The 23704-nt window shown below is 44.6% G+C and overlaps 1 protein-coding gene across 1 annotated transcript in view; it reads left to right on the top strand.

The window, feature by feature from the left end:
• The first annotated feature begins 19430 nt into the window (after positions 1 to 19430).
• Positions 19431 to 23704, top strand: part of kdm6ba (lysine (K)-specific demethylase 6B, a) — a 190568-nt gene continuing 186294 nt past the window's right edge. The window contains exons 1-3 of the mRNA XM_031791946.1: positions 19431 to 19970; positions 22066 to 22211; positions 22328 to 22365. The gene's annotated coding sequence lies outside the window, so the exon portion shown is untranslated. The remainder of the gene's footprint in view (positions 19971 to 22065; positions 22212 to 22327; positions 22366 to 23704) is intronic.

Genomic DNA, 23704 nt, shown 5'->3' with positions numbered 1-23704 from the left:
TCTCTCACTTGATCTCTCTCCCTCTGTCTCCCCCTTTCTCAGGGTTGGAAAGTGATAGACCTTCAGATGCTAGACTTCCTTCGTATCTTGGTGAATGCTGTTTAGTTTGGTTCCCGGTTCTGCTGCAGAACGTCCAGGGGGAACTAGACCCTTCATTGACCCCCATCCTCAACAAGTCACAAGTCACTTCAATGTCCTTGAGCTGCTCTTGTCTATTAATGTCCTTTATTATGTCATGTTCCATGTTCTGTGTTGGACCCCAGGAGAGTAGCTGGTGCTTTCGCAACAGCTAATGAGGATCCTAATAAAAAAACTAATACCAAGCTGTCCACTCTCACTATACCCCAGAGATCTCCACCAATACCACCATCGTCAACTGTGCTGTCAAGACACAGGTCGGTACGTGTGTGTGTGTGTGTGTGTGTGTGTGTGTGTGTGTGTGTGTGTGTGTGTGTGTGTGTGTGTGTGTGTGTGTGTGTGTGTGTGTGTGTGTGTGTGTGTGTGTGTGTGTGTGTGTGTGTATGTCATCTGTACATACAGGTGTTAATGTCTGGAATAATGTGTCTATGTAAGTGGTGAATGAGTGGATGCTCATAACGATGTGTATGCATGTTCCTAACGCGTGCGTGCATACATACAGTATTGCGTGTGTATGTGTGTGTTTCTAACCTTGTGTATCTGGTGTTTGTGTGTTTCTAACCGTATGATGTGTGTGTGTGTGTGTGTGTGTGTGTGTGTGTGTGTGTGTGTGTGTGTGTGTGTGTGTGTGTGTGTGTGTGTGTGTGTGTGTGTGTGTGTGTGTGTGTGTGTGTGTGTGTGTGTCAGGGCCTGGGGGCCCAGCTCCTAGGGATCTGGGTGAAGAAGGAGCGTCCAGAGTCAACATCGCCTCTGGCAAGAGGAGAACTGAGAGGTGGTGTACAAGATCCTCAGGTTCCTACTAGACTAATAGTAATACTGCACTACTATACTGACCCATTCCCACTGCCTAACTGTCTGTCAATGCCCTAGCTACAACTTCCACATGACCTTTAATGTCATGTTCTAGTCATTTAGCTGGTTATTTCATTTATTTTATTCAGAGTGATTTGCAATACGTGCATTAAAAATAAAAAGAAGCCATCATATACAGTTATCAATACCTTCCCAGGTGAAGCCGCCTTCAGAAACGTGCTGGTAGAGCATCCCAACGTCCCAGGGTATTTCCTATTATTCTGTACGTAAATCCGACATACTCCATTTAGTATCATATGTTATGTTTCGTATGTTTAGGGTGGTTGGATGGATGGGTGGGTGTATAACGCAAACGTCTAGCAACCAAAAGGTTATGAGTTCAAACCACATCACAGACAACCTTAGCATTTTAGCTAAAGCAACTTTTCAACTACTTACTACTTTTGAGCTACTTGGAATGTTAGCTACCGCTTCCCCTCACCTTAACCCTTAACCCACTTTAGGAATATGAACCCAACATGGCCAGAGAAGGTGGTGAGGAAGGTAATATGCAATAGTTATGAAAATGTATATGCATTATGTTAATAAAGGAAATATTGTTTACTAAAGACCAAAAGATGTACAGAGAACCTGTTCTAGTGTTAATGCTCTCCGGATCGGATCACAGAGAGCAAGATACTTGAAATAGTTTGTCTATTTACTGCTGTAAATTGGGTGGAATGAATTGAGAGACGGGACTTAGACCTATAGGCTACTTCGCTAGTATGAAGTCATCACCGTCAGAAAAGGTGAGGAATTTATTTTGCAGTGATGGAAATAAAATAGGAAATAGATGCCTATTTGTAACTATTTTAGAATCCAAATATGCTAAAAAAGAAAATTGATCTTCACTCTTCTCAAATGAGTGCATCTTGTAATTATATTGACCTTTTTTTGGGCTACTTTTGCCTTATTTGCAATGCAAATAACCTCTTGAAACTGTGCGTGTGTATGGTTGAACGTTTGCGGGAGGATAGGCACATTGTCACATCACGTACTTACAAATACCACGTTTTGCATGAAAACTGACATGCGTGTTTGAGGGCATATTTTGTGTTTACACAACATTTATAAATGAGGCCCCAGGTACGCGAGATAACTTTACCAGCATCATAGCATATGTACCGGTGAATCGCTATGACATATGAAATACTAGTGATAGTGTAATCAATGTGTAATAACTACGTTACATTTTTTTAATGAACAAGTTAAATTATTAGTCATATTAATTGTTCAGTCATATTCAGGTCCTGATTGGTCAACAAGCTTAATTGACGTGTCAAATAGTGTACTATTTGTATATTTTTTGACACGCAAAGACCCACACACTCTCTCTCTCTTGCTGAGGCACTAGTCATGCCTAGCACGTAGCAGTGTTTGCCTCTGTCACTGCCACTGCTTGCCTTTATTTCATTACGTTAATTAGATCACACAAAGTTCAGCTCAATATAAAAATTAGAACCCGCTGGAATTGGCTGCCTTCATTTTCCCTCTCAGCTGTTAAAATCTATTGTTTATCTTAAACCCATTTATGCCATTATGATTCATTGTTGTTTTGGTTGGAAAGTTTAGTTTCACAAGTGTTACTGTTATTTCATCTTGATGAAAACATCTGACCAACTCTCTGTCTTTCCCGCTCTTTCACCCCCGCTGATGTCTTTACCTTCCATCCTTCTTCTCTCCCCCTCCCTCTCTCTCTCTTCCCACCTCTGACTCCTTCTTCTCCTCCCCTCCCTCTCTCTCTTCCCACCTCTGACTCCTTCTTCTCTCCCCCCTCCCTGTCTTTCTCTCTCCCCACCTCTTCCCATCTCCCCGACTCCTTCTTTCTTCTCTCCTCCCTCCCTCCCTTTCTCTCTGACCCAACTGTTCCCACCTCTCCGACTCCTTCTTCTCTCCTCCCTCCCTCCCTTTCTCTCTCCCCACCTCTTCCCAACTCTCCGACTCCTTCTTCTCTCCCCCTCCCTTTCCCTCCCCACCCCTTCTCACTTCTCCGACTCCTTCCTCTCTCCCCCTCCCTCTTTCTCCCTCCCTACTTCTTCCCACATCTCCGACTCCTTCTTCTCTCCCCCATTCCTCTACCTTCCTCCTTAATCTCTTTCTGTCTCTCTATGTTCCATACTCTACTCTACTCTCCTCATTCCCTTCCCTCTTCCTCCCATTCTCCCTCCCTGACCCCTCCCCCTCTCTGTCTCCAGGTGAGTGGGAGAATGCTTTTAATGAGCTCCAGGGGATGTTGATAGTGCACTCTCTGCATCAGGATCGCGTCTCCTTCTGCGTCACCTCCTTTGTGTGTGTGTGTGTGTGTGTATGTGTGTATGTGTGTATGTGTGTGTGTGTGTGTGTGTGACGGAGACTGTGAGTGGCACTCTGAGGAGACCGTTTGATCCCCCTCATGCTTTCTGTTTCACTCTGTCTCACTCCCACGCTGACACGTTCATCGTCAATGACAGCTGAGGAAACTGGCACAAGATGGCTACCAGCGAGAGCCAGCAATATACCTGTGTAATGCGGTGGTCCATTTTGAGATGTGTCATTCTTAGGTCCTGAAGTTATTCATTAGGTCCGTCACCCTAAGTTTTTTTTACTTTTCCCTCCCTCCCACCCACCCTCCCTCCCTCCATCCATCCCTCTGGGAGGGAAGTCCAATATGGTGACAGAGTCAGTTCATAGGCTGTGCCCACCCTGTGCTCTACAGGAAGCTGCTCTTTGCTTTCTGTTTCTTCCACAGCATCCTCCTGAAGAGGAGGAAGTTCCTTAAGCTGGGCTGGAAAAAAATTTGCACTAACTTTTGACTCGTCACTTATGCTGCTGTTACTGTTTATTATCTATCCTGTTGCCTAGTTTATCCCTACCTATATGTACATACGTACCTCAATTACCTCGTACTCCTGCACATCGACTCGATACTGGTACCCCGTGTATATAGTCGTTACTCATTGTGGATTTATTTCTATTTATTTCTATTATTTCTCCTTTTTTTCTCTGCATTGTTGGGAATGGCCGGTAAGTAAGCATTTTACTGTTAGCCTACACTCGTTGTTTACCAATCATGTGACAAATAAAATGAGATTTTCCCGAGGGAGACCTGGTCGAGAGGGGAAGCTCATATTCCATGTACAACCTCCTGAAGTTCTGAAAGACCATAGACCGTGAGCACTACCCAGTGGCCACAAGTATTATTACAGCCACTGCCCTCCAAGAGTGGAATAATAATTCTCCAGCACCCAGACCTACACAAGTGTTTCCTAGTTTACAGTCTTCTCCTCTATCCCCTGTAGACTCTCCTCTCCCACCTACTACATCCCCCAGGACAGGCCCCAGTCCTCTTACAGGGTTAGGGATTATTGTTATGTAGTGTTAACAGTATGGTTCTCTCTCTAGTCTCTCTCTCCCACCTACTACATCCCCCAGGACAGGCCCCAGTCCTCTTACAGGGGTTATTGTTATGTAGTGTCAACGGTATGGTTCTCTCTCTAGTCTCTCTCTCCCCACCTGCTACAACATCCCCCAGGACGAACCCACCTTCCAGCTACGGAGCACCCGGAGGTGTTCGGCCAGCACCCCATCGCCGGGCTCCCGAGTGGCGCAGCGGTCTAAGGCATTGCATCGCAGTGCTAGAGGCATCCCTACAGACCCTCGTTCGATCCCAGGCAGTATCACAACTGGCTGTGATCGGGAGTCACATAGGGCGGCGCACAATTTGCCCAGCATCGTCTGGGTTTTGGGAGGGTTTGACCGGGGTAGGCCGTCTTTGTAAAATAAGAATATGTTCCTAACAGACTTGCCTAATTAAATAAAGGTTGAAAAAAAATGTGCGGGGATATGGTCACTAGTGTAACCAGGAGGGGAGAACACACTAAACTTATCAGGCTTGAGCCATGTTTCAGTCAGGCCAATCACATCAAGTTTATGATCAGTGATTAGTTAATTTACGATGACAGCCTTAGAAGTGAGGGATCTAACATGAAGTAGTCCTATTTTGAGATGTGAGATATTATCACGATCTCGTTCAATAATGGCAGGAATGGAGGAGGTCTTTATTCTAGTGAGATTGCTAAGGCGAACACCGACATGTTTAGTTTTGCCTGACCTAGTTCGAGACACAGACAGTCTCAATGGGGAAAGCTGGGCTGACTACACTGACTGTGCTAGTGGCAGACTCCGCTAAGCTGGCAGGCTGGCTAACAGCCTGGTGCTTGGCCTGCCCCCTATCTCATTGTGGAGCTAGAGGATATGAGAGCACCCCTCCAGTTGGATGGAGTCTGTCACTTCTCAGCAGGCCAGGCTTGGTCCTGTTTGTGGGGGTCCCAGAACGAGGGCCATTTATCTACAAATTCTATATTTTGGGAGGGGCAGAAAACAGTTTTCAGCCAGTGATTAAGTTGTGCTCTAGACTCTGCTGTAGAGCTCATCACTCCCCATAACTGGAAGGGGGCCAGAGATAAATACTCGAAGCCAACACGCTGAAGTTATGTTGGGCTTGGTAATCCCTGACTGTTTCATCTTCACATCGTTGGTGACGATGTGGATAAAAATATTCCTATACCATCCACACGCGCCAGTTTTAGCCTCAGCCAGCACCATCTTCAGACCGACATTTTAGCCTCAGCCAGCACCATCTTCAGACCGACGTTTACGTCAGTAGCCCTTCCCCCTGGGTGTCATGTATGCTTGCTCTCCGGCCTCTAGGTCTCCAGGCTGATCGCTTATGGCGCACACCTGCCACCTGGACTCCATCACCTCCTTGATTACCTGCCCTTTATATGTCACTCTCTTTGGTTTCTTCCCCAGTCATCATTGTTCCTGTTCCTGTTCCATGTGCTGTTTGTTTCATTTATTTATTCAATTTCAATCAGTTTTCACTCCCTGAACTTGCTTCCCGACTCTCAGCATACATCGTTACACTGGTAAACAGTGTATGATCGCTGGATGATTAATTTTAAGTCTAATACTGCGGGTAATGGAGTCGCCAATGACTAGGGTTTTCAATTTGTCAGAGCTAATGGTGGGAATCTTTGGCGGCTCAGACCGAACGTTATTTTTGCACACATGTAGCCTTGTGTACTTGATCGATGTCTATAGTGGCATTCTGCAGCGATACACCGTCCCATCTGGTTTGGGCTTAGTGGGACTATCATTTGTTTTTCAACGGGACAATAACTCAACACACCTCCAGGCTGTGTAATGGCTATTTGACCAAGAAGGCGATTGCTGCATCAGATGATGTAGCATCCTCAACCCAATTAATTGCAGGGAGGCAAACTGGTGAGGGCCCAAAAAACGAGGCACTTTTTTGTTGCACTGAAACATGCAAAACATCCCTGCTAGTGGGAAATGCAGGTTTTAATTAATTAAACAACAAAGAATATGATCTACATGATCCGTCTCTGTGTGTAAAATAAAAAGTGGTTCATGTGAACCTAACTCACAGCTACAAAATGTAAAGAAATCAATCCAATGTTATTTGTTGCCTAGACTTTACAGCAAATGACACTTTTGAGAAAAAACAATCCACTAATATTTCAGTTACCATGACAGCCTTTATAATAGAATGCTTGTGACCACAAACATCTAAATATTGCACTTGGGGAAAAAACATCTTAAAGTAGAAATAGAATGAAACAAACAGGCATTCTATTTTTGCTCTATTATAGTGGCCACTATAGACATCGATCAAGTGCACAAGGCTACATGTGTGCAGAAATCTCCCCTCACTCACACACTCACACACTCACTCACTCACACACACGTGTTACTATCTAGTTCAACACAACAAAAACAATATATTTGGGCTACACTGCACATTATTACATTGTACTGCCTGTGGACAAGGTCTGCCTGTGGACATGTGTTCTACAATGTGCCAGCAAAAGCGAGAAATAGGGAAAGTGTGTGGTGTTCCTTTCACCTCTATAGTGGCATCCAACTTAAGCCAGGCCCAGCTACAGCTACACTTGATCCCTGAATCCACTTGTTTAACAAGCAACGCCTCATTTTCACCTAATTCTCTCATATTGAAAATTAACCACATACTGTAGAGGGAAAACATTAGTTCATAGATAGTAGTTAGTTCGTTAGATAGTTAACATTTCACACAGATTGCCAGGGTCCAGTAAGCAACTAATGCATTATAACTTGAGGAACTGCAAGGAGTCATATACCAGTTAATACGATAGCGAATTGGTTTGGTTACTAACGTTAGCTGTCTGATGTTGTCACGTTAGCTACCTAATGGTAGCTGACTGACTTTATTAGCCAGCTAATTTTCACACCATAAACTCAATTATCAGTTAAGTTGGCTAATGTTGCTCAACATTTCTCGTCTGAACTATAACGAAGAGGTAGGTGAGACGCCTGACCATGGGACAGGGGTGAAAAGGTGATGAAACGTACTTAATGAGCTGTAACCGAAAAACAACTGTCATTTGGAAAGTTTGAGGTGAGGGAGAAAGTGTGGTGGAACAAGTATTGTTAGCATTGTTAAATATCTTGCTAGCTGGATCGAATTCTCTGGACGTGATGCTTTAACTGGCAAGCTGCCTTTCCACTCTCTGCTGTCTTTCCAGAGCGCTCTGATGCTGTAACTAGCAAACTGCCTTTCCACTCTCTGCTGTCTTTCCAGAGCGCTCGCTGATGCTGTAACTAGCAAACTGCCTTTCCACTCTCTGCTGTCTTTCCAGAGCGCTCGCTGATGCTGTAACTAGCAAACTGCCTTTCCACTCTCTGCTGTCTTTCCAGAGCGCTCGCTGATGCTGTAACTAGCAAACTGCCTTTCCACTCTCCGCTGTCTTTCCAGAGCGCTCTGATGCTATAACTAGCAAACTGCCTTTCCACTCTCCGCTGTCTTTCCAGAACGCTCTGATGCTATAACTAGCAAACTGCCTTTCCACTCTCTGCTGTCTTTCCAGAGCGCTCGCTGATGCTGTAACTAGCAAACTGCCTTTCCACTCTCTGCTGTCTTTCCAGAGAGCGCTCTGATGCTGTAACTAGCAAACTGCCTTTCCACTCTCTGCTGTCTTTCCAGAGCGCTCTGATGCTGTAACTAGTAAACTGTCTTTCCACTATCTGCTGTCTTTCCAGAGCTCGCTGATGCTGTAACCTGCAAACTGCCTTTCCACTCTCTGCTGTCTTTCCAGACGCGCGCTGATGCTGTAACTAGCACATTGGTTGTCTCTTCTCTCTTCAGTCGCTGCATTCGGCTGATATGTAAACGTTTGGCTGAGCCTTGGATACAGACAGTATTGCTCCAAACACGCATCACTCGTTCGTTTACAGACAGTAGTGATCCAAAGCCCCCCCACCCCCCAAACTTTTCTCATCGGATCTACACGAATCAGGTAGGTCACCTGTTTTGGATTCAAAATAGTGAATTTCACCAAAAGGTGACTAGTATGCATCCCTGCAATTGAGATGGTTTGCAATGAGTTGGACCGCAGAGTGAAGGAAAATTAGCCAACAAGTGCTCAGCAAATGTGGGAACTCCTACAAGACTGTTGGAAAAGCATTCCAGTTAAAGCTGGTTGAGAGAATGCCAAGAGTGTGCAAAGCTGTCATTGGGGAATAGAGTGGCTACTTGGAAGAATCTAAAATCTAAAATATGATTCCCTGTGTGGTATTTCATAGTTTGATGTCTTCACTACTATTCTACAATGTAGAAAATAGTCAAATAAAGAAAAACCCTTAAATGACTAGGGTTTGTGCAAACTTTTGACTGGTACTGTAGGTCCGGCCCGCTGGTCAGATGGCTAGGTCCGGCCGGCCGACAGGCAATAAGCTAGGCCTAAATGGCTGACTGGACCTACCTATCTGGACAACAAGCCAGATCTTCCACCTGGCCGGCTGGAGTTTACCTACCTCGCACGCCGGACCTACCTACCTGGCCAGCCCATCGCCCATCGCCCTGACCTACCTACCTGGCCGGTCGGCTGGACATACCTACATGGCCGGCTGGAACTACCTATATAGCCCCCGGTCCTACCTACTTGGCCGACTGGCTGACCTTATCTCCCTGCCCGGCCGGCTGGCCGGACCTACCGATCTGACCTGCCATCTGGATCATCTGGAACGCTGAACCTACTTACCGGCCAGCAGGCTGGAACCAACAACCTGGGCGGCTGGACCTACCTGGCCCGCCGGACCTACCTACCTACCAACCTGGCTGGACCTATCTGGCCGGCCGACAGGTTCTAGCTGGTCGTATCTACCTACCTGACCGGACCTATCTGGCCGGCTGACCAGAACTAGCTACCTTGCCTGGCAGACCTATATACCTGGCCAGCCTGCTGGACAAGTCAGTTTATCACATTTCTGCCCTGCTAATACTGCCCCGGTTAACTGTAAGTTCTGTTATTGTGAAATGGAAATGTCTAGGCTCAGCCGCCAATTGGTAGGCCACACAAGCTCGCAGAATGGAACCTGCGAGTGCTGAAGCGCATAGCGCATATAAACCATCTGTCCTCAGTTGCAACACTCACTACCGAGTTCCAAACTGCCTCTGGAAGTAACATCAGCCGAAGAACTGTTCTTCGCTAGCTTCATGAAATGGGTTTCCAAGGCCGAGCAGCCGCACACAAGCCTAAGATCACCATGCGCAATGCCAAGCGTCGGCTGGAGTGGTGTAAAGCTCGCCACCATTGTACTCTGGAGCAGTGGAAATGCGTTCTCTGTAGTGATGCCAGGAGAACGCTACCTGCCCTAATGCATTGTGCCAACTGTAAAGTTTGGTGGATGAGGAATAATGGTCTGGGGCTATTTTCCATGGTTCGGACTAGGTTCCTTAGTTCCAGTGAAGGGAAATCTTAATGCTATAGAGGTTTCTGTGCTTCCAACTTTGTTGCAACAGTTTGGGGAAGGCCCTTTCCTGTTTCAGCATGACAATACCCCTGTGCACAAAGTGATTTTGGAATGAGATCTTCGACAAGCATGTGTCCACATACTTTTGGTCAAGTAGTGTATGTTTTAAAGGCTGAACGATCTGTGTACCTGCTTGGTCAGCCCTCATTCCCTTCACCTTCTACAGGGCCTCATCCATAGTCTTCTGGCTGAACTCCACACTCTTACTGACATCCAGAAAGACACACACAAGGTCAAAGGACATTTGAATATTTTCCCTACCTGCTGCAATTATTAGATGTAAGCATTAACTGTCAAACAATGTCACTGTTTAAGTTTGGATTTGAATTACCTGGTGAAACATAACAGAAAACAGAACGACGGCTAAAAGGACCAAAAGGCTCCTTAACAGCTTCTACCCCCAAGCCATAAGACTGCTGGACAATTAATCAGATGGCCACCCAGACTAATTGCATTGACCCCCCCCCCCCCCTTTGTTTTAACACTCCTACTCTCGCTGTTTATTATCTATGCATAGTCACTTTACCCCTACCTACATGTACACATTTTTTTACTTTAGTATATTTTGTAAATATTTTCTTAACTGCATTGTTGGTTAAGGTCTTGTAAGTAAGCATTTCATGGTAAGGTTGTATTCGGTGTGTGTATGTGTGTACCATAAGCAGCTGTTACGCTCTCTCTCTCCCTATATCTCTCTCTTCCTCTCTTTCCCTTTGTCAACATATTGAACTTGTGCGCTGTCTAGGCCGGCCTATATGGCAGGTCGACTGTTACTATGTGCATGGCCTGTCGACTGTTACTATGTGCATGGCCGGTCGACTGTTACTATGTGCATGGTCGGTCGACTGTTACTATGTGCATGGCCTGTCGACTGTTACTATGTGCATGGCCTGTCAACTGTTACTATGTGCATGGCCTGTCGACTGTTACTATGTGCATGGCCTGTCAACTGTTACTATGTGCATGGCCGGTCGACTGTTACTATGTGCATGGTCGGTCGACTGTTACTATGTGCATGGCCTGTCAACTGTTACTATGTGCATGGCCTGTCGACTGTTACTATGTGCATGGCCTGTCAACTGTTACTATGTGCATGGCCGGTCGACTGTTACTATGTGCATGGTCGGTCGACTGTTACTATGTGCATGGCCTGTCAACTGTTACTATGTGCATGGCCTGTCGACTGCTACTATGTGCATGGCCTGTCGACTGTTACTATGTGCATGGCCTGTCGAGTGTTACTATGTGCATGGCCTGTCGACTGTTACTATGTGCATGGCCTGTCGACTGTTACTATGTGCATGGCCTGTCGACTGTTACTATGTGCATGGCCTGTCGACTGTTACTATGTGCATGGTCGGTCGACTGTTACTATGTGCATGGCCTGTCGACTGTTACTATGTGCATGGCCTGTCGACTGTTACTATGTGCATGGCCTGTCGACTGTTACTATGTGCATGGCCGGTCGACTGTTACTATGTGCATGGCCGGTCGACTGTTACTATGTGCATGGCCGGTCGACTGTTACTATGTGCATGGCCGGTTGACTGTTACTATGTGCATGGCCTGTCGACTGTTACTATGTGCATGGCCTGTCGACTGTTACTATGTGCATGGTCGGTCGACTGTTACTATGTGCATGGCCTGTCGACTGTTACTATGTGCATGGCCGGTCGACTGTTACTATGTGCATGGCCTGTCGACTGTTACTATGTGCATGGCCGGTCGACTGTTACTATGTGCATGGCCTGTCGACTGTTACTATGTGCATGGCCTGTCAACTGTTACTATGTGCATGGCCTGTCGACTGTTACTATGTGCATGGCCGGTCGACTGTTACTATGTGCATGGCCTGTCGACTGTTACTATGTGCATGGCCTGTCGACTGGTCCAACTGGAAGATGACAGGTCTTATCTGGCATGCCGGTCCTTCAGTGGCTTCCTGATCTTTCCTATGTGAAGTACATGGCACAATGCCACATTGCCCTCTGTCAGGAGACGATTAACCCCTGATTCAGGCAGCTTAGCTCTCGACACCTTGGTTTATTTAACTAATTGGAGCCATTAGTGTGCAGATTTTCCTTACTTTTCCCCAGTCTTGAGAAACTCTTGATGACTTGTTGATGCAACGTTGAACTTATTTTAATGAGTAGACAATTCAAGTTAAAATAGTGTTTAAAGGTCACACATATGGGTCACAGTTTTTCTTTGAATGTTACCTCATTATGTCTCGTGAAATGTCTTCCCTAAGGGTGTCATATAGCCTGGGCAGTGGTGGGAAAAGTACCCAATTGTCATACTTGAGTAAAAGTAAATATACCTTAATAGAAAATGACTCAAGTAAAAGTGAAAGTCACCCAGTAAAATACTACTTGAGTAAAGTATTTGGTTGTAAATATACTTAAGTATATTTTAACAATTACATTTACTTTTGATACTTAAGTACTTAAGTATCAAAAGTAAATGTATAAATCATTTCACATGACTTATATTATGCAAACCAGATGGCAGAAATAGTTTTTAGTTTTTATTTACAGATAGCCAGGGGCACACTCCAACACTCAGACATACTTCACAAACGAAGCATGTGTTTAGTGTATCCGCCAGGTCAGAAGCAGTAGGGATGACCAGGGATGTTGTCTTAATAAGTGTGTGAATTAGACCATTTTCCTGTCCTGTTAAGCATTCAAAATGTAACAAGTCAAGTACTTTTGGGTGTCAGGGAAATTGTATGTAGTAAAAAGTACATTATTATCTTAAGGAACGTAGTGGAGTAAAAGTAAAAGTTGTCAAAAATATAAATAGTTAAGTACAGATTCCAAGAAAACTCCTTTAGTAGTACTTTTAAGTATTTTTACTAAAGTACTTTACAACACTGAGCCTGGGTACCAGTCTGTTTGTTCTAACGTTCCAATCTTTTTCATTCCTTGTCGTGTTTGGCATATGACATGGAATACAAGGAGTGGAATGTAACACAATACAGGTCTGGATTTCAGGCTAACTTTCCTACTCTCAAACTGGAAACAGCAGATGGCGGTGTCTTGACATGAGAATGCACACACGTATCAATTAAGCTTGTAACTTCAGCACTGTTGACAGAGTATTGTTATGGGGTCTAGAAAATGTGAGCATCTTTCTATTGCATGACTAATGACCTGTGCTTTTTGTCTTTGGATTTCCCGGATTGTCAATATTGCCCCGGACAATAGTGTAATAAACACAGCTTCTACAGCGCTGGAAATATTCCTTAGATATTCCACGCGAAGCGGGCTCCATTGCAATCTAGCTGGTGAGTTGGTATCAGGTGTTGACACGAAATACAAATAAAAAGAAAGGAAAACTTTGGAAACAACAGGCCGAAGCAGCTGCTCGAGGCGCAGAAGGTATCTGAGTTCGTGACAGGAAAAAATATGAACACAGTATGATGTCTTGAAGGCTTGGTTCAAAGGTATCTTCCATCTTCACTGCACCTGTGAATGGTGTCTATTACTTCAGTGTGTACGGTGGGGCAGTGGGAGTTGTTCATCTCAGGGTAAAGATGTAGAGATATCCCACCTACCTAGCAAAGACTGTTAACAATTTCTTCCTTGTTCCTGGTTACCTCCTCACTTGTCACATGACAGTGCTTTCCTCTCTGTCTTGAAAACAACAAACGATGAGGCATGATGAGGCAGACAGAACCCCAATGAGCTATCCAAATGGGTTTCTTACCCTTCTTACCCTTCTGCTAATGCGTTGCATGTGTGTGTCTCTGTCTGCCTGTCTGTGTCTGTCTGAACTGTGTCTCCTCCCTCCTCAGGCCAACCAGTCTCTGAAGCCGCTGGCATCGTGGGCAGAGACAGCCCACCCACCTCTTCTGGCTCTCTGGCTTTACCCTCCTAACTGGCTTCCGCACAACGTGTGAACACACACACACACAGCACTTACTCTACTCTCAACATGCTCGCCAACGAACCACTGAGCAAACTTTCAAATTGTTCACAAACTAACCTCAACTACAAGCACCACTCTGAACCTCACACACTCAAAGACCACTGCTCCATACTCAGGAATGGGTCATGTTTGTTTTACAATTATGCCCACATTGATACTTTTCCAAGGATATACAGTACCACTGTTGGGATAATACAAATTACTTGAGTGTCTGATGTGGCCGGCAGTAAGATACTGTGGGTCTTAACTTCCTTTAAGTCAAATGTTCACTTACTCATACATTGAGGTCAATGGGAGACTAACTGAAAATCTGACTAGAATGTCTGTTACACACAGGTGTCAGTGGACTCTATCCTTGGAGTTCATCGTTGCTACAGTGAACAACCTCATCTTCCCACCCAAGGTGAGACACCAACGTTTTACTATAAATCCGTGTCCCTTCGTCCACAACTATTCCCCGCAATGTGTTTAGTCTAGGCTAGGGTATATTCTTCCTGGTCAGGTCGCATGGTCAGAAAACTCAAGGCGCTAGTCCAGTCTAATGGACCTTTTATGTAACTTATTTTCATAAATTTTTATTCCTCTTCTCAACCCTCCTCTTCCCTCCATCCCATCCCCGGGACGGGGGGGTGTTTATCCAGGGGCTGTATCTGGAGGGGGCTGGCTGGGATAAGACTTGTCTGGTGGAGGCTGAGCTTGTGCAGCTGGTCTGTCCCAATCCTCAACATCATCAACTTCAAACCGCATATAGTCAAGAGTAAGGCAATATTTTTTTTTTTCTCTCTCCCTCTCTCTTTCTCTCTCTCCCTTCCCTTCCCTCTCTCTCTCTCTCTCTCTCTCTCCTTTGTGATGGGGGGGGGCAGACCCTCCTTTGTGATGGGGGTGGACCTCAAGTCTGGAGATGTGCCTTTTGACCACTGGATCAAGAGAGGAACCATTCTGCTCATGAGTCTGGACAGCTAGGGGGCTACACACACACACACACACACACACGAGACATAGACAGGACACAGACATTACGTCACTGGCTTCATCTGTCCTCTGCATGCCAGCACAACGCGATCACACACACACACACTCATACACACACAAACACAAAGTACACACAACCTTTAACATCTCTGAATCACACTTTACTAATGAACACGATACTCTTTCTTAGGTAAAACACAAACATACTCCACAAGGTGCCTTTTGAATTCTCCGTAGAACGTCGTTTTCTTTTTATCTCAGTTTTATCATTTAGAAAATATTCTAATCCCTTCAACAATTTTTTTTGCTGAAATGACTGCAGATTATTGTAATAATTAGAATATACTGTATAACTGCAGTTGGCTCTTTGGGGTTTGACTGACATGTTTATATGAAGGACTGACATTCTCCTCTCTCCAATTTCAACTTCTCATGATTCACTTCTTAATATAACAACAGCATCAACACAACATCACTCCACTGTCCACTGTGACCTCTTTTACCCTGCTGGAAGAGCTCTCAACAATACAACTGAGGCAGACACACACACAGACACACACACACAGACACACATAGACAGTTTGTATCTACCCACAAGCCATCAGATTGCTGAACACTTGAACTGGACTGTCCTGCTCTGATTCTCCACACCTTAGTACCCATGCACTCACCCACACAAACATGCACACGTCTACAAACACACATATACATTCATTCTACACACACATCACAACTGCTGCAACCAGACTCTTATTATGATTGCTAAATAGTGCACAATGTAAACACTTGCCCCCCAATCCCCCCTTCCCCAAAATATTTGTAAATATTGGACTATAAATTGTGCCTTCCTGTACTATACTTGTGCTAAAATGTTTACTCTATTCTACTGAGCCATTTTATGTTCATATGCTTATCTTTTCTTATTTCTTATTGTTGTTGCATTGTGGAGAAGGAACCTGCAAGTATCCCTCACATATGGATAGTACAAACTTTAAACGGAAACTTGAACTCACCGTAATAAATAAACACTCTCTTCCTCGTAATTATTTCATGGTAATTATTCAGACACACACAAACATACACTAGGTCTTGTCCTATAATAATTATATTCTGGAATTATGTTTTTGACTTTGTAAGCAATGTATTTAAATGTTCCCTTGCAAAGAACCCATACCTGGAGTAATCCTTGGTTTCAAAATGCCTACCTATTAAATATACGCGTCTGCAGCAAAGAAGTGTTGTTACAACACATTGGTTAAATAAAGATGCTCCTACTATGGAAGAGTGAAAGAAACGTGTTTAATGGAAAAGATATCCTTAAAATAAAACTGCGGGAAAAAAATACAAAAACTGTGAAAGAATATGGGAGCCGCTTGTTGGAAATAATATCGCGTAGACATGAGACTCATCATTCTCAAACCAACCAAACATACCATACATTTCATGACTTAATCTTGCAATTATTTGTTTTCCTAATTGTTTTCTAATTATTTTCTTCCCTTTTGTTGCATAATTGTTTATCTGCTTTTTTGTATACTTGTTTGCATCTCAGAAGACTAGAACCGTAATAACCATATTAACTTCATGAACACTAATTATACTAGCGCATAGCAAAGACACACAGTACTGACACTCACTCAGCAGTGGTTAGGAAGGGTACGGGGGCAGAACATGCAGCGACCCAGACCCCGCTGCTGTCAGAGATCACACATACTGATTTGAGGTAGTTTGGGGAATGGGTAGGAGAACTGGATAATAATACTGATTTAAGGTAGTTTGGGGAATGGGTAGGAGAACTGGATAATAATACTGATTTGAGGTAATTTGGGGAATGGGTAGGAGAACTGGATAATAATACTGATTTGAGGTAGTCTGGAGAATGGGTAGGAGAACTGGATAATAATACTGATTTGAGGTAGTCTGGGGAATGGGTAGGAGAACTGGATAATAATACTAATTTGAGGTTGTTTGGGGAATGGGTAGGAGAACTGGATAATAATACTGATTTGAGGTTGTTTGGGGAATGGGTAGGAGAACTGGATAATAATACTGATTTGAGGTAGTTTGGGGAATGGGTAGGAGAACTGGATAATAATACTGATTTGAGGTAGTCTGTGGAATGGGTAGGAGAACTGGATAATAATACTGATTTGAGGTAGTTTGGGGAACGGGTAGGAGAACTGGATAATAATACTGATTTGAGGTAGTTTGGGGAATGGGTAGGAGAACTGGATAATAATACTGATTTGAGGTAGTCTGGGGAATGGGTAGGAGAACTGGATAATAATACTGATTTGAGGTAGTTTGGGGAATGGGTAGGAGAACTGGATAATAATACTGATTTGAGGTAGTCTGGGGAATGGGTAGGAGAACTGGATAATAATACTGATTTGAGGTAGTCTGGGGAATGGGTAGGAGAACTGGATAATAATACTGATTTGAGGTAGTCTGGGGAATGGGTAGGAGAACTGGATAATAATACTGATTTGAGGTAGTTTGGGGAATGGGTAGGAGAACTGGATAATAATACTGATTTGAGGTTGTTTGGGGAATGGGTAGGAGAACTGGATAATAATACTGATTTGAGGTAGTCTGGGGAATGGGTAGGAGAACTGGATAATAATACTGATTTGAGGTAGTCTGGGGAATGGGTAGGAGAACTGGATAATAATACTGATTTGAGGTAGTTTGGGGAATGGGTAGGAGAACTGGATAATAATACTGATTTGAGGTAGTCTGGGGAATGGGTAGGAGAACTGGATAATAATACTGATTTGAGGTAGTCTGGGGAATGGGTAGGAGAACTGGATAATAATACTGATTTGAGGTAGTCTGGGGAATGGGTAGGAGAACTGGATGATAATACTGATTTGAGGTCGTTTGGGGAATGGGTAGGAGAACTGGATAATAATACTGATGATGCTGATAATGATGTTTCCACTAACTCTATGAGGAATTGCTGTACTGTAAACCACACACGCACGCACGCACACACAGACTTTCATCCACTGTAGAGCCTTTCCTTTATATTCCTTAGTAGCATCTGGATGTGGTGAATGTCTGAGTGTGATAGTGTGTCTTCCGTGTGTAATGACATTTATCTGTGTGTGTTTGTAGGATTGGCAGAGAGCTCAAATGTCTGAGTGTCACATTTTATGGCAGGATGGCAAGCCACTCCTACACGCACGTACGTGCACACACACACACACACACACACACACACACACCAGTGGAGGCTGCTGAGGGGAGGATGGCTCATAATAAGGGCTGGAACAGAGCGAATGGAATGGCATCCAAAACATTCTGTATTTGATACGATTCCACTTATTCTGCTCCAGCCATTACCACGAGCCCGTCCTCCCCGATTAAGGTGCCACCAACCTCCTGTGACACACAATGTGCTTAATCAGGGTAAGATAAAGGACATTTGTATGCTAATCCACATTTTACCAAAGTGAAGGGAGGAGCAAACAAATAAACAAACACACACACACACACACACACACTGTAAAGGCGTCAACACAAAGTTATTCACAGGAGTGGAAAAACAAGAGAGGGACTGGGGAGAAAGCGTGAAACAGAAGAAACAGTTGTGATGGAGGGGAAGGAGTGAGGGAGGCAAGGAATGAGTGAAGGAGTGAAGGTTGATTGAGGGAATGAGAGCCTCCCTTCAGTTCAAGGCCATATTCAGGCGGAAATGTCTCCTGAAAGAGACGTAGACTTCCTCAGACCGTTAAGGGTCTCTTTATGTTGGCCGGCCCAGGTCTGGTGTGTGTTGTGATGGCGGTGTGTGTGTGTGTGTGTGTGTGTGTGTGTGTGTGTGTGTGTGTGTGTGTGTGTGTGTGTGTGTGTGTGTGTGTGTGTGTGTGTGTGTGTGTATTACTAGTTGTTGGGGTGCTCATAGCAACATGCCATTCAAATTCAAATAGGCTTCTTCTAAGTTCTTCTGAGGCAGTGTTGTGTTGGAAAGTGTTGCCTTAGGTTGAAACAATATGCTAGTTGAAAGATAAGGAAATTATCTTAAATTGTGATGGAAACACTAATAATCCATAGGGCCTAAATAATGCATTACACTTTCTGAAGAGGGTTTGTGTTTGGATCTCGGAGGGTCAATAGGAAACAATACATTTTAAAAAAGCACATTCAACTAGTCTAGTCATTTCACATCTCTGGTATTTCTAGGAGGCATTCGCTGTTTGTAGCACACATTTCCCATCTGCTTAATCCATTAAACGCTGTAAAACGACCCCACTAACATTCCTAGATAAATGTATTGGAAACATTCAATGCGCTAACCCTTGACATTGTATATAGTAAACTTATGTCGTTGTCCACCGTGGTGAAATGGCCTATTATCCAAAGGAAATCACTATTGTAAAAACATCGAGTGGCTCTCATGGATTTACCATAAATATGTCCAGTTTAAACTATAGAAGAAACGACTAAGCAAACACTCAACGGAAAAATCTTTGTCTAATGGAATTTCGGCAAGTCACACAGTGTGTGTTTGCCAGTGAGTACTGAGGCGGGGCAGTTTAGGTCCAAGACTGGTTCCCCGAAAATGAACCTGCATGAAAGAGAGAGGGTAAGAAAGAGGGAGGAGGAAGAGAAGAGCATTTACATCAGAGAAGAGGGGGGGGGGGGGGGGCTGCGTTTCAATGGATTAAGAACTGCGCAATTTCCTAATAGACATCGCTGGGATCCTGGTGTCCTCCTAAAAATAAAGAACGCGTATTTGGATTGAACATGCTTGTGGCAAACCTGTGCGCGGAGCACGCAGCTACGACGTATGTGGATTGGCGATTTTGAAAAGGGATGTTCAGTTCTTAGTTCTGAGAGGGCTGTACACTCATTTTGGAGGACGATATGACTGTGCAAGATATATAATTACTGGTCGGGTTTTCGAATATGTAACAAGAAGAGTCTGATCGTAATGCCAGGCCAGTGGGTGATTCTCTAAACGCTCTAATCTCTCCCAAGCAAGGATTTCATTTATGTATCTGCGTGTAGTTTCGCCAAACCGATATTTTCAAATGCATTATGGATTTATGGAACATTATTCACCTATTACTTAATTTTGTGAACGTTTTCGGAGGGCTGCGTGGCTGAACTAACGACATTTGGGGCAAAGAAACTACGTAGCCGTTTTTTTTAATGTTACAGTATTTTAACAATGAGAGCAGCAACGGCACCTCCCATGAGAAATCTGCATGCACAAACAGGTAATTAGGCTACGTTGTTGCAACCCTCTCTTACACACGCTGCTACAATGTAACAAGGTATATGAGAAGTTTCCTATTGGTAGCCTTCAGCCAGACGCATCTATAGGGAAAGTAGCAAACGCATTTGCATGCTTTACTTCTGCCCACTGTATTTATCTTTTCACAATTAGTAATATCGAAAGGGTTTGCTCCTGATGAGGTCGAATGGGTTTACGGGAACCTAGTGGGAGTTGAGATGTGACGGGAATGCCTTCATTTGATGTGCTGCTTGATTGAGGGTTCTCTTCTAAAAACGTAATAAAAACCTTCAAGTCGCACTAAGTTGTATGTTCATCAGTAGTGCCAGGGTCAAAAATGTCGCGTCTGTGCTATTATATTAATCAATGGTTAAGTACCCGTGGCCATTGAATGAAATCTGGGCCTTCTAGTGTTCGGGGAAGGAGTGTCGCATTTTCTTTCTGAAATGTCATGTGGTGAAGTTGTGGCGGTTCCGTAGAATTTCCAGGAAAGGCATTTGAATTGTTTTCCATAAAGAAAGATAGAGGACTGATCTTTGTATATGTGCCATTATAATGTTTGTGACAGCATAGCCAGCGTCATCTCCATTTTAAAGTAATCAATTTGCTTCTTCCTCATTGGCTGGTTGCTCCAAACTCATAAGTTAAAATCTACGTTATCTTGGAGGGCATAAAGCAACAATGCTCCCAGCGCATAGAAATCCCAGCCAAGTTGACTACTTTAAAATGGTGAAAGCCCTCAATTGCAAGAGGTATATTATACGTGATGAGTCCTCTATCTATCTCTATGATTTTTTTAATGTAATTTTTTTTCTCCTTTCGCTTTCTCTGCTGGTCCATTTTGGTAACCACTGTTTTATCCCCACTAGAGGACGCCACAGGTCTATCTATTGTTTTATTTGTATTTTACCTTTATTTAAGGATGCAAGTCAGTTTAAGAACAAATTCTTATTTACAATGACGGCCTGGGCCAATTGTGTTCTTCCCTTTGGGACGCCCAATCACGGCCGATTGTGATACAGCCTGGAATTGAACCAGATGCAGTGCCTTAGACCGCTGCACCACTCTGGAGCAAAGATGGACTAAAATGTAGCCCCATCTTTTCGGGAGTGAAGTTGACAATCAGAGTTCACATTTTTAAAGTTTGATCTTGACAAGGTTATGTGAAGGAAGGGTAAGTTAGGCTTGACCATAACTGGGGAAAACTACACCCGAAGTGTGTATTTGAAGTTAAAAAGTTTTGAAACTGCAGTAAATGTGCAGCAACTGCGGTCGACGGTGGTATTTTGGATGCAGTAATTGCAGAAGGATTGCAGTGTACTGCAGTTACACTGCAAAATTACTGCAGTAAAAAAAAACTGTTATTTTGGATGCATATGCAGTTCACGATCACACCGACGGAGCTATTGCATTTTGGTACCCCAGAAGTGCATTCATTTCCAACGGAACGCTGCGTTTGCCTTGCGGCATTGCGTTGCAGAGGCTGTTGCAGTGCGTTCTGTGCTGTGCACACGTTGAACCTATGCCTCAAACTATATGTGTAAGACGGCTTGACAGAAATGGTAGCGGAAGGTGAACTTTAACTTTAGTTGCAGACACATCCAGATGACACTGTGTTCTGTTTTGCACATCATGTGTTATACTGCAGTCTGACTGCAATCTTTTTTCATTCGGGGATAGATTGACACTTTACTCATTGAGTAATGAGTACCCCGGGAGTGAATTGTTCTCAGGTTATAACTACATGTATCGTGCAACAACAACAACAAATGTGTGTGAAAACATGGATCAAGCTATTGCAGGCAAACGTCTAGTCGGGGAACAAATGTCAAAATGCAATACAATTTGAAATCCCCTAGAGGCTGACACACGCTCAGACAAAGCACGGTGTCGTAACATGTTCAGGATGAGCACGTTAATCTATAACAACAACTGAACCTGATACCTATTAACCCTAATGGTCTCGTAAGCTCCAGGATTGCTCCTCAGACAGACTACGTGAGTCCTGGCTTGTCGCGCCAGGCCTGTAGGCTTTTCTGCCGTAATGTCAGTCCATTAACATGCTTCTGTATTCACAGCATGGAGACCTACCATGGCACAGCCTCGGTATGCTGCCAGCCTGGTGTCACCTGAACGGACATTAGAGATGTGAACCTGCAGTTGGCATCATGGTCAGGGCTTTGCAGCAACAGCGGGGAGCCATTCAAAATGGAGTGTGGGAAAGGTTAGTGTGGAATCCTGCCTTGTGATATCATGCTTTTACATTTGATAAAGGAGCACTTTGATTTGAAAGCGTACTTCATTGCATTGACAGAAAGCTTTCACGTTGCCCTCCTGCAGGGCGGCAGTCTGGTCGGCGGGAGCGTGCAGTTGTCCAGGTAAGGATGTGTGTCTGTGTGGATGTCTATGCATTAATACATACAGTATGCTGGTGCTGTGCATCTGTGCTTGTGTTTGCCGGTGTATGTCTGTGTGTTTGTCTGTATGTGTGTGTCTGTGTGTTTGTATGTGCCTGTCTCTGTATTTTGCGTTTGATTGCACAGCTCCCGTGGTGAGGTCCCTAGCTCTCTCCCTTCACCATCTGTTTGTCACTGAGAGGATCACAGCTCCAGTGGTGAGGTCCCTAGCTCTCTCCCTTCACCATCTGCTTGTCACTGAGAGGATCACAGCTCCAGTGGTGAGGTCCCTAGCTCTCTCCCTTCACTGTCTGTCTGTTTGTCACTGAGACGATCACAGCTCCAGTGGTGAGGTCCCTAGCTCTCTCCCTTCACTGTCTGTCTGTTTGTCACTGAGAGGATCACAGCTCCAGTGGTGAGGTCCCTAGCTCTCTCCCTTCACCATCTGTTTGTCACTGAGAGGATCACAGCTCCAGTGGTGAGGTCCCTAGCTCTCTCCCTTCACCATCTGTTTGTCACTGAGAGGATCACAGCTCCAGTGGTGAGGTCCCTAGCTCTCTCCCTTCACCATCTGCTTGTCACTGAGAGGATCACAGCTCCAGTGGTGAGGTCCCTAGCTCTCTCCCTTCACTGTCTGTCTGTTTGTCACTGAGACGATCACAGCTCCAGTGGTGAGGTCCCTAGCTCTCTCCCTTCACTGTCTGTCTGTTTGTCACTGAGACGATCACAGCTCCAGTGGTGAGGTCCCTAGCTCTCTCCCTTCACTGTCTGTCTGTTTGTCACTGAGACGATCACAGCTCCAGTGGTGAGGTCCCTAGCTCTCTCCCTTCACTGTCTGTCTGTTTGTCACTGAGAGGATCACAGCTCCAGTGGTGAGGTCCCTAGCTCTCTCCCTTCACCATCTGTTTGTCACTGAGAGGATCACAGCTCCAGTGGTGAGGTCCCTAGCTCTCTCCCTTCACTGTCTGTCTGTCACTGAGAGGATCACAGCTCCAGTGGTGAGGTCCCTAGCTCTCTCCCTTCACTGTCTGTTTGTCACTGAGAGGATCACAGCTCCAGTGGTGAGGTCCCTAGCTCTCTCCCTTCACTGTCTGTCTGTTTGTCACTGAGAGGATCACAGCTCCAGTGGTGAGGTCCCTAGCTCTCTCCCTTCACCGTCTGTCTGTCACTGAGAGGATCACAGCTCCAGTGGTGAGGTCCCTAGCTCTCTCCCTTCACCGTCTGTTTGTCACTGAGAGGATCACAGCTCAATGGTTTAATGGCCAGAAATGTTAAGAGGGAGGATGGATGGAAGAAAGAGAAGAGAGAGAGAGCTACAATG

The sequence above is a fragment of the Oncorhynchus kisutch genome, linkage group LG16, assembly GCF_002021735.2.
Source record: "Oncorhynchus kisutch isolate 150728-3 linkage group LG16, Okis_V2, whole genome shotgun sequence".
NCBI lineage: Eukaryota > Metazoa > Chordata > Actinopteri > Salmoniformes > Salmonidae > Oncorhynchus > Oncorhynchus kisutch.
Note: the sequence above shows the minus strand (reverse complement) of the source record. Positions and strands in the feature narration are given on the sequence as shown.